Raw genomic sequence first — 10,462 nt, 5'->3', positions numbered from 1 at the left:
CAAGGCAGCGAGGGGGAGCTGGGCTTCGGCTTCTCTCTGCCGCCCACCCGGCCGGCGGGGCCTATTTATCCCAGCGGCGAGGCCGGCCCCAGGGACGGCCCACCACCGCCCTGCCCAGCGTCCAGCCGCAAGGTAAACAGCCAGTTCTGGCCTTGGCGTTCAAGGCCCCGCCCGGCATGGACCTGGTGGGGAAACTGAGTCATAGGGGGCCGGTGCGGGGATCAGTGGGGTGGAGAGGCAGGTGGGACCACCCTCCAGCCCTCCCATTCACTTGCTTATTCAGTGCCTGCTGTATGCCAAGCCCGGGGCAGCCCCCTCAACTCACACTTGGGGAAACAGTCAAGGGTGGCTAAAGGTTAAGACCCACCTCCACCTCCACCTCCACCTCCCTGCTTTGGGTCAGGCTGGCTCACCCTTCACTCCCTCCCTCCTCACTTGCTTCAAAACGGGGCAAGTGAGGTCTCTGTGCCTGTTTTCCCCTACACAATGGTGGAAATAAGCGTCACTGTTAATGCCATTATTATTACAGGAAAATGAGGGGCCAAGTGAAGGCAGGGACCCTCATTCTGCCTAACCCCGTCCTCCGAGGCAGCTCCTGGCCCTGACCCCAGAGAGCTGCATTTAATGCCCCTCACGGTGTCTGGTTCCCCCTCTCTGTGGTTCTCTGCCTGGTCGGTGCTCGGTGCGGGCAGCCAGGGGGCCCAGCAGCCGGAGGCCACTCAGTGTCCTAGTCTGTGCAATTGGCTGTTGGTGCGTCCATTTCCCCCCAGGGGAGGCGTGTACAAACTGAAGGGCTCCAGCTGGAAGTCTGAGGGGGGCCCAGACTTCTGTTTGTCAAGACCTCACCATACCTTCCAGAGCTCTGCTCCAGTTGCTGTGGGAACAGCCTGTAATAAAAATAAAAATTACTGCTAATCAGGAAAATCATCCTTCTCAGCCCAGCCACACTCATGAGCTGCAAAACACCTCAGTTTTCTGGCGTTAATCCTCTCCGTCCCTACCCTTTACGACTACCCTCCCGAGGCGTACAGCCTCTATTCTAAGGGTGGGGAAATTGAAGCCCAAAAGCTTAATACCACGGCAAGGGGAGGGTGACGCCAGGGTAGGGTCATAGCCAGATCTGTTCTCCTGAGAGGCTGTGGAGAAATCAATGAGGGCTTCCTGGAGGAGATGGCAAGGAAACCTAAAGGAAAGGGAGGACTCAGATCAGCAGAGGGAAAAGGTAAAGACAATTCTGGCAGAGAGAAGCACATGGAGCTTGCAGGTGGGGAAATTTCCGGCACATTCATTTACCCCACGAATTTGCACTGAGCACCTACTGTGTGCCATGTCCTGTGCTAGATGCTGGGGATACTGGGTGAATAAGCCAGCCCCGGCCTCTCCCTCATGGGTAGCCCAGGTTGGTGGGAGGCAGCTACGTAATCATCCAAAGGGGCCAGGACTATGATGCAGGAGCTCCACAAGGTGCCTGACCCGGTCTGAGGTGGGAGGCGTCTGGGCTGGCTCCCCAAAGGAGAAGGGAACACCAAACAAGGACCAGGAAGATGAGAGGGACACGGCCAGGCAAGGAAGTGATAGAAAAGCATTCCAGCTAGAGGAACAGCATACACAAGCCCCTGAGGCAGAAATGAGCATGATGGACAGGCTGATCTCAGGGTGGAGAGATCTTGGGGCTCAAGAGAAGCAGTGCCAGTGGTGTGGGGCTCGGGCTGTGTTCGCAGGCAATGGGAACTCACAGAGGGTGAGTGAGGAGGGGTAGGCCTGGAGGGGAACAGCTGGCCCCAGCCTGGGCAATTGCAGTGAAACACCCGCCTTGCGTCTGCCTGCCATGAGCTCACCTCCTGTTTTTCTTGGCATCTGGCACACCTGGGGGCCACTCAGGGCTGGTGCTGGAATTCTTGGGAAAACCACGGCTCCAGCAGGGCCGGCAGGCATGCGTGTGCCTCATGCAGCCGGGACAAGGGCACATGGAACCCAGGCTCCTGCCACAGGCTTGGCACGAGGCTGGGGCTTGAACACACGTGGCCTTGTTGGGGCCATGGGAAGAAATGGGGAAGGGCACTTCAGGCAGAGGGAACAACTCAGGCAGCGTCTCCGAAGATGTCCCTGTCTGCATATCAGACAACAGAGGACCAGAGACGGGCATTCTGGTTTCATATTCTTGCCTGCTGGGCCCCACCAGCCCTGAAATACCCTTTCTAGTAGTGTCCCCTTCCTCTTCATTTCCCAGCCTTTGTGCCTGCTGTTCCCTGCCGCTCTAAATACCGTTCTCTGTCCTTTTAGTCCTGGCTCTGATGCCCCCTCCTCCAGGAAGTCCTCCTTGCTCTTCTTGGACAGTGCTCAGAGACTGGTGCTTGTGGGACAGCCCTCTGGGACCTGTGGCAGAGTATTCCTGGCGGAGAATGTTGAGGTGGCCTGAACCTGGGGACTGTGTTTAGTTCTGGGGACTCCTTAGGAGTCTGGGGGCTGATATAGAGAGAGGAGGCTGGGGGATTTAGTGATCTGACCTGTCTGTGCCTGTTTCCTTACCTATAAAATGAGGGTGATCCTTGTTGAGAAGATTGAATAGCAAACCCATGTGCAACATCTGGCTCTAGTGTCACCTCCTTATACAATAAGGGAATTAATTACACACGATGTCACTTACACCTTAGAGAGCTTTTATTCACATTTTCCTGGGAGAGGAGATGAGACGAGACCTCAAGGTCACACAGCCAGGATTAGCACTGGGGAAGGCGGGACCTCTAAGGCCTTCACACCCCGCTCCCTGCCCTTGGCCACAGAATCCAGATGAGAAATGCTGGCCCAGGTCCCTCTGCCTGGTAGCTCCTGGCCTGAGCCTTTGGCTGGTACCCCAGCCTGCTCCCTTTCCCACCACACCAGCGGATCTGGGAGCCTGGCCAGGCTGGGGCTGAGGGGCTGGGGCCTTGTGATGGGGCTCCTGGGGCCCCTCCTGGCAGAAGCCTTTTGGGCCAGGAGACATGTGGGCGCCCCCAGCTTGCCCAGCTGCCTCCTCTGGTGAATCCAGAGGGAAAATATGTCGGGAAGGCAGCCGCCCTGCCCTGGGCGGGCCTGGCCACAGGCCCAGGGCCTGGGGAATTCATCAGGGCCAAGAGGGAGGCCACCGTTGAGGAGCCTGACCCAGTCTGCCTCTGATGGCCCCACTGGACCCGTCTCTCCCGAACGACCAAGTGGCAGGGGCAGGCGGACAGGGGGCCGTGTGGGCACTGGAGCCGAATAGACCCATCCTGACTTGCTCTGTGACCTTCAGCAAGCTCTGCCTTCTCTCCCACCTCCATTTGCCCCAGCCCTGTCCCCATTCTGTCCTGGGCTTCCTGAAAGGTGATGATAACGGAGAAGATAACAATAAATATAATGCCTACAGTTTTATTTTGTAAGTACCAAACACTCAAAACCTTGCCAACCACTTTTATGGGTTTTCTCTTTCTGTCTTCCTCATCCCACCCTCTGCAGCCCCAAGAGGCAAGGAATTGGTCATCGGTCATCAGTCCGCGTGGGAGGCAGCAGAGCACAGCGATGAAGGTCTTGGTCTCTGGCATTTGGGCCCTGAGTTTCATATTCCAGCTCTGCTGTGTGACCTGAGGCAAGTTGCTTAACTTCTCTGTATCTCAATTTCTTCCTTATGCTCTCCTCTCTCTCTCTCTCTCTCTCTCTCTCTCTCTCTCTCTCTCGTAAAGACCACCTTCAAAAGTTTATTATATTGCCCTGACCGGTTTGGCTCAGCGGAGAGAGCATCGACCTGTGGACTGAAGGGTCCCAGGTTCGATCCCAGTCAAGGGCATGTACCTTGGTTGCGGGCATATCCCCAGTGGGGGGTGTGCAGGAGGCAGCTGATCGATGTTTCTCTCTCATTGATGCTTCTAACTCTCTATCCTTTCCCTTCCACTCTGTACAAAATTCAATAAAATATATATTTTTTAAAAAGTTTATTATATTGTAATTTTTTTCTTCTCAAGGTTAGCAAGCAAAGTTGCTACAGGAGAGAAAAAACTTTAGAAACAGGAAACCCACTGAAATTTAATGATGCAACATTCAATGGATACTGATTTCTAAGAACAATTTTGCACAGCCATAGCTTCATTGTTTTCCAAGGATAACTGTGGCAGGGCAAGGACCACCCTGCTCTATGTCTGTGCTACCGGGAGAGAGACTGCCCGCAGGGCTAACTGTGGAACTGTTGTTCTCTCCCTCGGTCCCGCTCTCTCTGTCTAATGAACTGAAAGATGGAAATGCCTGAAGATTTTTACACAGTAGCAGTTAAAACCAAGATGAAAATGGAGACCATAAGAGCTCCACCTCTTATGGTAAATTAGTCCTTGGAAAGTGATGAGCCCTCAGTGGGTAACATCCCCACTCTCCAGATGAGCAAACTGAGGCTTAGCAAGACAGGTTTGTCCCATGTCCTCTCAGTTCTGGCCCTGGATGCTCAGAGAGGGAAGTCACACAGCCCCTCCCCTCCTCACGAAGGCACCTAGCCTCGTCACAGGAAGAGAGTCCCCCTCCCCCCAGGTTTCTGGGGCTCTGTCTGGAGATGGTGTGTTTGTGGACAGAGCCTACCTCTTCCAGTCTCTCTCCAGCTTCCATCCCAGCTCATTAACAGGAGGCCCTTGTTCAGCCCAGTGATGGATGAATGGAGCTGAGGGTGGGGTGTGTTTACCCATCAGTTGCCTGGCGGGCAGGGGCCCGGCTGGGGCATGGGCCGGTAGGGGAGGGAGCTACCAGGTAGGGAGGAGTCCCAGCCCCAAAGTGGGAAGACTGGCACACAGTAGGTAACAAATAAGTGATTATCGTTCAGTGGGGTGAAATTAAATAACTTCATTCACTGGACAGACGTTGACCCCTTCCCACAGTGAGCAGGGTGGAGGTGGTCTTGGCCTGTCAGTTCCGTGGTGGGTGGCTTTGAAGGCTGACAAGTGCACTCAAGCTTCATGGAACACTCACGTGTAACCCAGCAGTGCCACACGGTACGCTGACGTCGGGCTGCACAGAAGTAGGGCCAGCTGGGGTGGAAGAAGGAGCCCAGGGGTTAGGGAGGCCGCTCTGCAGCGGGGATGTTGGTACCAGGACCTGTACAGGTGAGTAGTTCCGGTTAACCAGGAGCACCCCAGGCAAGGGGCACAGCAGGGGCCAAGCCCATGTGTTCAATGAGAAGGTAGGTACAGCTGGAGCAGAGGGGCTCTGGAAGGGTAAGAGGGTAGGACCATAGGGAGGATGTGGGATGAGAGCCCTGTGCAGGGACAGAGAGCTGTGAGCTGAGAGCCATGGTTGGGTTCCACAGGCATCTCTAGGCCCATCTCTTTCTGCTTTCTGGCCCCTTTGCCTAGGCTGTGACTGCTCCCTGGTGCATCATCCCCTTTAACATGGCTAATTTCTTCTCATTTTAGCTGTGTTAGTGTCCTCTTCTCGCCTCCAAAGTGCCCTCAGCATCCTCCATCACAGCTTGAGTATACTGTGTGGCACTGCTGGGTCACATGGGGTATGTCAAATGAGCCCCACCATCTTGTTCCCCACCATGTCTCCAGCATCATGCATACATTATGGAATAAATGAATGATGGATTGGATGTATAGGTGAGTGAAAATGTTTGGATGATAGGTGAATAGATGGGTGGATAGATGAGTGAATGGATAGGTGGGTAGGTGGATGAGTAGATGGATGAATGGATGGGTATATGAACATGGATGGATGGATGGATGGATGGATGGATGGATGGATGGATGGATAATGGTTAGATAGATGGGATGGCTGGATGGGTGGATGGATGGGCAGATGGGTGAGCAGATGATTGGAAAGGTGAGTGGATAGGTAGGTCAGTGGGTAGATTAGATGGATAAATGGACTCTCCCCAGGATCCTCCCTGGCTATGTGGCAACCCCATTCAGAGGTCACTGTGAGGAGTAAGTAAAAGAAGGAAGGCAAAGCACACAGGAGGCACCCATCTATTGAATCTTCCTGACTATTCACTGGGTTGAATAATTACTAGAGCCAAGGAGTTCCAGAGAACCCAAGAGCCATAAGACCCCAGAACAAGGAGACAAGGAACTAAGAAATGACAGAGCCATGACATCATGGGTTTACGGAGCCGTGGGACCACAGAGTGCCAAAGCCACAGAACTGTGGGACCCTAGGGCCATGGGACCACAGCATACTAAGGTCACAGAACTGTGGATCCTGGGATCACGGGACCCCAGAGTGCTAAAGTGACAGAACTGTGGGATCCTAGAACCATGGGGGACCATGGTTTTAAGAGAGCATGGACCCAGAGTGTTGTGGCCACCAGCCAGCAGAGGCACAGAGCTATGGGATGGAAGCCACGGGACTCAGGAGGGCTGAGACACAGCACTGAGGCCTCCCACGTCTGAGGTGCCACAGGATGGAGGCTCAGAATTGACCCCAGCGGAACCATTCCCTCAGGCGCACCCTCACCTGCCCACTGTCCACGGAGGCTCCCAGGGGCCACGGAGCTACGAAGTGCCATCTCCCCCATCTCTGGGGAAGCCACAGGAGAGAAGGACCGCACCATCCCCGACTCCTGCAGCCCGCCAGCCACCACTCAGTGACTCCCTGTGCCCAGTGAGGCTGTCCAGGTGCCGAGAAACAATACCAACCTCCAGCCAGGCGTGCGGGGACACGGAGTGCTCAGCAGCAAGTGGGAAAAGAATAAAAAAGTTACTTCTACATCCATGTCCTTTTAAAGGCTACCAGCAACATGGCATGGCGGGGAGGCTGGGCCCTGGCACATCCCCGCTGGGCAGTGGTGGATGCTGAGTTGCCTCCTTTCCCCAGCTTAGCTGCCACCTCGGCTCATGCCAGGAGTCACAGCTCAGCTCAGATTTCACCCGACACATCATGTATTAATGAGCTCTCCCGGGACAGCAACTTCTCCCAGCAGACCGTACCCCCGATGCCCAAAACAATCAGTCTGTTTTGGAGAGGGGAACACGCCCAGGATCACAGACAGCCAGAGCCAGAACTCAAGCCCCTGTCTGGTTTGGTTCAGTGGATAGGGCAGTGATGGAGAATCTATGACACGCATGTTAGAGGTGACACGCAAATTCATTTTTTTGGTTGATTTTTCTTTGTTAAATGGCATTTAAATATATAAAATAAATATCAAAAATATGAGTCTTGCCCTAACTGGTTTGGCTCAATGGACAGAGCACCGGCCTGCGGACTCAAGGGTCCCAGGTTCGATTCCAGTCAACAGGAAAGGTCACTTGACAACCAAATTTTGGACAATGGCCAAATGCCATTTCCGGCAAGCCACCAGCACCCTGGAGAAGCACTGAGGGTCTTCATAAATATCAAAGTCAGATCTGTGATAGGATTGATTATGGTTTGCATTTACATAGGCTCTTTAGGGCTATAAATTCACAGACTTTGCAAATTTTACCTGTTGTGAAGGTAAAGAATCCTCTCCCTTCCTCTCTGAAATCAATAAAAATATAATAAAAACAAACAAAACCCCTGTCTGTTGGATGCTGAGCATGAACTCATCAGAACCCAGCGAGCCTGCCTGTTGGAGCTCCGGACTGCCTCCTCCTGGAGCCCCGGACTGCCTCCTCCTGGAGCCCCGGACTGCCTCCTCCTGGAGCCCTCGCCATTTGCTTCCCGATGTGGCAAAGTGAGGAAGCCAAGGCACGAGACTCAGCGATGTCTCCCCTCCACTGAGCTCAGAACAGGAGCCAGGGCTGCTGCGGGGACAAAAGGAGATCACAGAGAGTGCGCCCTGGGGCTCGGTATTGCTGGGCTGGGAGGACCTTGCCCTTTCCCCACCTCCCACATGGGAAAGCAGAGGGCCAGGGAGGGGTGCCCACACTTCCGAGGCCTTGGCACAAATGCAGCCGATCCCGGAAACGAGGTTACAGGGAGAGAAAGCCCATCCCTCACTGCCTTACCCCAGCGGCAGGGCTGCCTTCACGCAGGGCTGCATTCAGAAGCCCAAATAGGCCTTCAGGATGTCTCCCCATCGGCTTTCTTCCTTTGAAACAGAAGTGACAAAATACACGACACAAAATTCATCATTTCAACAATTTTAAAGTACAACTCAGAGGTTTTTAGTCATGCAACCATCACCTCTATTTCGTTCCAGAATATATAGTTTTTGTCTTTCCTTCCAGAATATGCTCATCTTCCAAAAGGAAACCCCACTCCCAATTAATAATCACTCCACATTCTCCCCTGCCCCGAGCCCCAACCACGCATCTACTTTCTGTTTCTATGGATTTGCCTCTGCGGGACATTTCCTATAAACTGAATCCTACAACATGCATCCTTTTGTGTTTGGGTTCCCTCAGTGAGTATTTCTTCAAGGTTCATCCACATTGCAGCACGTATCACAGCTTTGCTCCTCTTTAGGCCTGAATAGTGACCCATTGTATATATAGACCACATCGTGTTTATCCACTCTCCAGTGAGGGTCCCTTGAGTTATGTGTGCCTTTTAGCTATTGTGATAACGAATGCTGTGAACATGTGTGTGTGCAAGTTCTTGTTTGAACACCTGTCTTCAGTTCTCTTGGGTATATGCCCGCGCGTGACATTGCTGGATCATATGATGACTCTATGTTTAGCTTTCCGAGTAATGCCACACTTTCTACAGCAACTGCACATGGGCACTCCGGCCAGCAGTGCACAAGGGTCCCAGTTTCTCTGCGTCCTTGCCCCCACTTGTTTTTTAAGTTTTTATTACAGCCGTCCTAATGGATGGGAAGTGGAATCTGGTGATGGTTCTGATTTCCACCTCCTGGTCATCTCACTTCCTGCCCCTCAGGGTGTAAACCTGGGCCAGGCTTGCGTTTCTCCAGCCCCATGGTCCTGAGGAAACAGATCACCTTTCCCCTGATAGGCCCAGAAGATATCTCAGGGCTGACTCTCATTGACACAGCTCAGAGTACAATGACCCTCCCAGAACCAATCTCTGTGGGGGGAGATGGGAGACCCCAGATGGAGGAGGGGGGTCAGCCCCTCCTGGACAGCACTAGATGCTAAACGTGGTGAAGCCTGGTCCCCCACCTCAGATTCCTGACTCAGGGGCTTTCTGGATCACAGGCTGTTGAGTCTGACCTGCTTTAATGGGGTGACTCTGGTGGTGTCCCCAGCCTCCATCCTCTGCCTCCAGCTCCACGCGTTACATCTGAGGCCCCTCTTGCTGCCTTCTGCCCTGGGGAAGGGTGACAGTCCCAGCTCCAGCCCAGGCCTCCTGGAGGCTTCCACTGAAGGCAGCTCCAAGCCCATCTGAGGCCCTTCCCTACTTTGCTGGCCTCTTGATCTCCCCTGGGTATCAGGCAACCTTGACCATCTCAAGGAAACAGGTTTGGCCCAGAACAGGACTCCTCACCCCATCACCGGGTTCCAAGCTGCTCCCAGCGCTGCTTCAGGCCCCGAAGGGCTGAAATAGGAAATACAGAATGGCAGGCATCATCCAGACCAGAGCAGTGATCAGGCCCCGAGCTGGGAGGGCATGAGGGGGGAGGCAGGGAGCAAACAGAAGCCCAGAGAGGGCAAAACATTTGCTCCGGGCCCCACGGTAAAGGAGAAGCAGATCTGATTCCAATCTCCACCTTTTTTTCTTTTTAAAAATGTGTTTCGTTGTGGTAAAGACATATAATAACAACATTTACTATCTTACTTTTTAAGTGTGCAGTTCAGTGCCATTAAGTGCATTCGCATCGTGTGCAACCATCACCATCACTTATCTCTAGAACGCTTCATCCCGAACAATTGAAACTCTGTGCCCATTAAACAACCCCCTTGCCCCCACCCCCAGCCCCTGGCCCCAGTCTCCGTCCTCTCAATCTAGACTTGAACTACTTCCTCTTCGCAACTGGGATAGATAATCAGGCCCCAAAGTTATTTAACCCGCCCGATTTTAAACGCTGACTTGCTCACTCCCTAGCCTGGGGTACCTGGGACCACTGGGGTGTTGTCGCTGGTGCTCTGCTGGGGTGTGTGATTTCAGACCAACTTCACATTTCCCAGATGGAAACTGAGTTACCCCTCATGGCCGGAGAGATGTTGAAATCCAACTTCTGCCCCCTGCCCCGTTCCTGAACAGGCCCCAGGGTGGGTCTCCGGCTTGTGGGTTGGCGGGTGTCCCAGGGCCTACTTTTCCACCCACCACTGGGGTTGATGCTGGGAGGGGCAAGGCCGCAGGGCTGGTGCTTATTTGTTTAACCTTTGCAGCCAGAGACTCAAAGCTGAAACCATCCTGCCCGCCCCCAAACCCCCCACCCACCAGGTCTGGCCAGCAAGGCTACCCAGAGGCCTGACCCCCTGGACGCGGGGCCTCCCCAAACCACACGGTCATAGGACTGCGTCCAACTGCACATCTGGACTTTTTTTTTTTTTTAAAGAGAGAGAGAGTAGAAGGGAGGGGGAGAAACAGCAATGTTAGAAAGACACATTGATTGGTTGCCCTCCTTCATACATCCCGACCAGGG

Source organism: Myotis davidii, unplaced genomic scaffold (assembly GCF_000327345.1).
Source record: "Myotis davidii unplaced genomic scaffold, ASM32734v1 scaffold448, whole genome shotgun sequence".
Classification (NCBI taxonomy): Eukaryota; Metazoa; Chordata; class Mammalia; order Chiroptera; family Vespertilionidae; genus Myotis; species Myotis davidii.
The sequence above is the reverse complement of the archived record's forward strand: the minus strand, read 5'-3'. Positions refer to the sequence as shown.